The sequence below is a fragment of the Polyergus mexicanus genome, unplaced genomic scaffold, assembly GCF_030449975.1.
Source record: "Polyergus mexicanus isolate NDT 795.1 unplaced genomic scaffold, iyPolMexi1.0 SCAF_9, whole genome shotgun sequence".
In the NCBI taxonomy this organism is placed as follows: domain Eukaryota; kingdom Metazoa; phylum Arthropoda; class Insecta; order Hymenoptera; family Formicidae; genus Polyergus; species Polyergus mexicanus.
In genome coordinates, this window is record NW_027223329.1 from 5,852,852 (window position 1) to 5,858,851 (window position 6,000).

The 6,000-nt window shown below is 47.8% G+C and overlaps 1 protein-coding gene and 1 pseudogene across 1 annotated transcript in view; one reads left to right on the forward strand and one right to left on the reverse strand.

The window, feature by feature from the left end:
* Positions 1–6,000, forward strand: part of Cow (Proteoglycan Cow) — a 759,293-nt gene that overhangs the window by 113,759 nt on the left and 639,534 nt on the right. The gene's annotated exons all lie outside the window — the stretch shown is intronic.
* LOC138936524 (uncharacterized) overlaps positions 5,058–6,000 on the reverse strand; it is a 6,003-nt pseudogene continuing 5,060 nt past the window's right edge.

The following is a 6,000-nucleotide window of genomic DNA, read 5'->3' on the forward strand; positions in this document are numbered from 1 at the left end:
GGAATAATGCGCGCGATCAGCGAGCGACCAGCGCGCAATCTATTGAATAGATATAAAGATAATAGGGAACCAAAAAGTAACGATAAAAGTAACGGCTAATTCGTTACCGTTACTGTAAAAATGTAACGACGTTACCGTTACCGTTACAAACAGAAAAAAATAACGGTCGTTACCGAAAAAAGTAACTGTAACGGTAACGACGTTACAAGTAACGCGTTACTTCCCAACCCAGACCTTAACATTGTTAAATCCGCCTATAACATCGTGTACTCGATCGACCACTGTATCTCTAGCATCTTCGAGAAATCGCAGAAATTCGATATAATCGAAATTGATAACCGCGCTAGTTAAAACGTGCCTAGAGAAAGCCATCTCGATCTCGGACCACAAAAATCGCTCGCGGCTCTCGATGCCGCCTGCCGCGCGCTCGAAGCATCGACGCAGATCATTTCTCGCGCCCGCCAATCGAACGATTCGAGCGATCAGAGAATTGATCGCTCCGGTAGCTTTCCCCCGACGCTCGCCTCGACACTCCTCCCGCAGAGACTCGAAATGCTCGTCGCAACGTCGCGCTCATGCGAGATACGCATCCGCCGTCGCAACGTTCCGCGCACTATCAAGAAGATCACGCTCTTCCATAGTTTCTCGATCCGTCACTCGTCATTCAACGGACGCCAAGATTTTTTACAAATAAACCACGTCTCTGGCCATATGCATCTCCCCTATTTACCCACCAGCCCCCACGTCACCTCTCGGATTTTTTTCTATCTTTTTCTAGGCACATCTCCGTCTCCTTTTCTCCCACGGACTTCTCTCTTGCACCAATGAATATTTTTGAACTGAAACCGATCTTTTTTTCCTACTATGGTTGTATTCCAAAATTCACTGCCAGTATTGAATATCTATAGTTCATGTAACGTATATTATAGATTTTCAATACTGGCAGTGAATTTTAGAACATGGCCTAATATATTATGATTATACTATTGTAACGGGGTCACTTTTCGCGAGTGCGTGGATGAGCTCGGTCGGGATCAGGGCTCGTGAAAAGGTGAGACACACGAACGATTTAGTTAACAGATATCGTCTTTATTTGCCTCGTTCGGCAATGGTCGATTTACAATAGTGAGCGCGCGGCGGATGATGCAACGCGCTAGATGCAATGCGCGTTCGTTATTCGATGCGCGATGTTCGATATATCTAACCGCTTATAATATTCGCAAAACCGTGTTTATTTTGACGGCGCGCGAGACGCGCAAGAAATTGGGCGCGGTCGGTCGGCGCGTGTACGGCAAGGCCGTGTTTATTTTGACGGCGCGCGGAATATCATGAAATATTAGGTGATAGGTATTTCGGCGCGGTAATTATAATTCGCAAGTATTAAAATAGCGTTGATCGTGGTCGCGGGATTTATCGCGTATTCCCAGTGGTAGGGGAGTGCGATCGGAGATCGAGTACCCTCGACCGGGCGGAGAACTCTCCGTCCCTGCTTCCGTTCGCGGAGTTGCGGATAGCGCGGCGGAGTCGAGAAAACTCGACGGGGCAGCGAACTCGCAAACCCACGGTCCGGCTGGCTGGAGTGGTCGGATGAGTGACCGTAAACTAGGAGAGCGGCGAACACTCCGCTCTCGTCGAGTTAGTCGGATTCGTGTCAGGAGTTCGGAGACTGCACGGAAACCGAGAATGCTCGGCGGAGGCTGCGAACACGTCAACCTCACGTTTCGTCGTTGCTGCGAATTTCAGGATCGGTTCTGGTATCTCGGAGCGTACTGCTCGAGCGGATTCAGGAATCGTTCTGGTCCCGAGATGCCGAAACGCTGTCTTTTTATACCCGAGCGTCTATCGGTAATTTCGTCGTTCGCCCCCGGGTGGGGATAACGACGCGTTGTTTTCGGCGGGTAAATTACGGTAAACGCATCGCTTCCCCTGGGCGAAACGCGGCGTTTCGGCGGGTGACGCTCGGGATCTTCCGGCAGCGTTCGGCTATGCTCGGTCTTCGGCGTAACGGCGGCCGTATAACGGCCGTATGGTTGTTTATCACAACCGCGGTGATTGAAGTATTAAAAAGGGCGCTGGGCGCCTCTGCCACTGCCCGGCTGGTGTTCGCCGGGCGGCAGACTTCCGGCTGGCTACGTGCCGGGTAACGATGGGGGGTGCATCGTTACACTATTTTTAATACTTGTTTATTATGTGACAAATTTTATATTACAAAAATATATAAAATTTTGTAACGATACCGTTACTAGCGGCCTCGCGGGCCGACCAGATGCCCGCATTTCCTGAGGCTCGGCACCTATGGCGCCTCTAAGCTCTCACACCCGTGTCGTGGCCCCACCGTGGCCACCCCAACACGCGCCGACTCGCGTGAATGGGAGGCCGGCGGCCGGTATATAAGGCGGTCCGGCAAGCGTAGCGTTACCAGTTCCCGATCCTGAGTCCTCTTATAGATAGATAGTAAGACCGTTTCGCGTACACCGCGTCCAGATTAGACCGTAAGACCGTTCCGCGCATATCGCGACCAGACCAGACTAGACCGTAAGACCGTTTTGTAAATATCGCGTCTAGTTAGACAGTAAGACCGTTCCGCGCATATCGCATCCAAACTAGATCGTAAGATCGCTCTGTATTCATACCGCGACCTGATGGCTTGTAAGACCGTTTTGTACATATACCGCGATCCGCTAGACCGTACATTGTACACTTGTAGACCGTTTGTACCGTAAGACCGCTTTGGTCTCCGCTTATTGTAAATAATTATAGCTTTTAGTGTGCAATCTCTAATGCCTGTTTGAAATAAACTAATTGTTAAACCGCTTATATCGAGGAAGAATAAATTCGAGTTTCCTCCTTCTCTCGAATCCTGGCACCGGCAAGCCTGATCCGAGGCGTACGGGAAAGGTGAACCGTTACAAAATTGATAATAAATATAGAGAACTTAGTGTTAGGAATTATAGAGAGTTTAATATAGATAAATTTATTAAATTAGTGAAAAATAAATTAGAGAAAAATCAAGATATGGATGTCAGTGTGAGAGCAAAAAAATTTGTTGATAGTATAGTAAATGCGTTGGACGCTACTGCATCTAGAAAAAATTTTAGCATCCCGAAAATATAGAAAAGGAAAAAATGGTTTTCAAATGAAATAAGACAAACAGCGGTAAAAAGGGATGAGGCATATAGGAAGGCATTTTATGCTGACACGGAACAAAATTGGTTGAGTGGGTATTTGGATATGCGGCGCGTACGCTTTTAGAAGATAGCGCGAGGATGAAGTAGAGCGTAATTGTGTGAAATCAATCAGTAGACTTCTTTTCTAGGTGTCATAAGAGAATGTATTTATAATAGTGTGTTTGAATATTGTTTTTGGTGACCCTGAAAAGGGTCGGTTAACGCTGAAGGCGTTCCTTCAGTGATACGAGGCTCGGTGGTCGTGACTCTTAGGGATCCGATGTTTGGTAGCGTGGGCGACGGTGCGTGCCGAAGCGCTGGTGAAGTCCCTGGAGGCGTATAGTTGACGTCCTCCGTCTGCGTGGCCGTATTCCGTGAGCTGGCCTCCCAATCGCTGTCTGACTGAGTAGCGTTGTCAGCGTGTTCTGGGGTTTGGCACTGCGTACCCCGATGTATCCGTGTGACCGGTTGTGATTGTGTTTCACAGTCTTGGTATTGGAGTGGCGAGGCCGCTAAAGGTGATAGTAGCAGTGGTAGGCTCCAAGGTGTTGATGGAGAGGTGTATCGCCGTACTCGGACGTCCCACGGGCTCAGGAAGAAACGTGGAGGCCTGGTGTATTGCACAGGCGCCAGGTCTATCCGGTGGAGCTTCCACTCTCTGAGGCTGGTGCAGGTTCTGGCGGCTATAGGTCCAGGTGCCTTCTCTATGATGGAGGGCTACCGACAAGTCCTGGGTGATGTGGGAGGCAGCTGCGGTCGACGAAGATGGTGCTCCCTGTGTGTTGTTAGAGGCAGCGTAGGTTGTGGTCTACCAAAAGAACTCGTCGAGCTCGGTCTGAATTTCGGAGAGGAAGCCCTTCCTTGCTTCAGAGCGGGCCGCGAATCAAACTCTTCTCGCTGCGCGCCGTCTTATGTAATGTAGATCGGATTCTAACTGCGAGAAAGTGGTTCGCGAGACTCGCCATCTCGTGGTCTGATATTGAAGTATCGTCTTGCCGAGCCGTGTTTTCGGAGGTACCGCCCAGAGCGCTCTCGAAGGCACCGCCCGACATGCTCTCGGAGGTACCGCCTGGCATGCTCTCGGAGGTACCGCCCGGCGCGCTCTTCTGTGTGGGGTCTCTTTTTAGACCGCCACAGTTGCAATTTAAAATTAAAAGAAATACAATAGTTAAATTAATTAGGGCAAAAAAGAAAGAATATTATGAAAATATGATAGATTTTAATAAAGATAATCTTACTTCTATGTGGAAAACACTAAAAGAAATAATTAGAGGCGAACCAGGAGATAAGAGAGAAGTAGAGGATATAGATTTTGAAATATTAGACAGCATTGAAAGATGTAATATAACAGATAAACTTAATTTATATTATATACAAAGTATTGATAGTATAGTAAAATCTATAATAATAGATTAATCTAATCTCCCCTTCCCCCACCGGTTTCGCCGCGGTCTCCCTACCCCCTCTCCGCGGATCTCTTGCTTATCGGTTAGGACCCGGTCCCCGCCTCCTCTCCGCGGACCTCGCCTATCGGTTTTGCCATATTTTTTCCGCGTGACGTCATACCCCCCCCCCCCCCGCCGGTCCCCCCCCAGAGGATCTGTGTTAGAACTGGCCTAGATACACTACTATCATTTCACAGAAGTACGGTAGCCCGCTTTCTGTGGAGCTTTTACGGGTTTCATTATCAAATGTCTGTTTTAATAATGTGTCATTACCTTCAAAGAAAGGTTGAGCAACTGTAGAACTTGGTGAATTGGCATTTCCCTCAGTCTCTAGTGCTTGGAATTCCGAAGTCGCCGTGGGATATTTTCCCCTTCCATAAATACAGTAACAAGTCGACGCATGTCGTATATTCAACAGGTGGATCGAAGATACCATAACGTAAATTTACTCCTGCAGTTTCACCAGAGTAAAGGATTGTAACTGCTTGCGTGTAATTGTCTTGAAAGATGTGTATAAAAATGTTTCAAGAACACACATTGTATGTAACACGATGGCGTAGAAACGCACGCGAACCGTAGCGTATGACGCAATATCTCGCGGCGAGGAAAGATGTTCTTTCGAGCACCACACTGTGTAATGCGATTGCAAAGTAATGCGCGCGAACAGGCTATTGTTGCAACACTTCGCGGCGGGAAAATTATCTTGTAGAGCACATCACACTATACGTAACGCGTTGGCGTATTAACGCGCGCGAACAAAGACGCACATATCGGGTATGACGCAATACTTTGCGGCGGTTGAGACCAGGTTTACAAAGAAAAAGAAGAAAAAAGGATAAATGTAAAGAAAATTCTAGAAAAAATTCAGTAATATCTCATTTCTGAAGCTGTAAGGATAGGGGGATAGTCGAGGGTTATGAACGATTATATGATTTCCTACGAGTTGAGCGTAGGAATGAAGAGGGTAAAGGATATCTCTTTGTCTGGTCGTTTTTAACAAGTGGTTTATTAACACTTTGACAATCAGTATAAATAACTAAGCGGAAGGCGACTACTTATATGTACGCCATGCACGCGTAACGGATCACGTGTATGAATGTAATAAAGGCTTGTATGTCGGTCTACTTTCGGGTACTGCCGGAACCAGTGATGCAAGTTTTGCGTTTTGTGCCCATTGCCAGCACGTGTGGAGGGGGTAGCGCACAAGGAACGAGCCGTATACGTGTGCGCTCGGCGTTCGGGCAGCGTTGGGTAGTAGAGAAGTATAGACATACAACGCGCTGTCTTTCTTTCTCGAGCGCGAGCTATAGCTATAGTTATAGCTGAGATATCGAGAATACACGTTAGCGGCTTGGCTCGTCTAGTACTCTGCGTTGATACCACTGCTT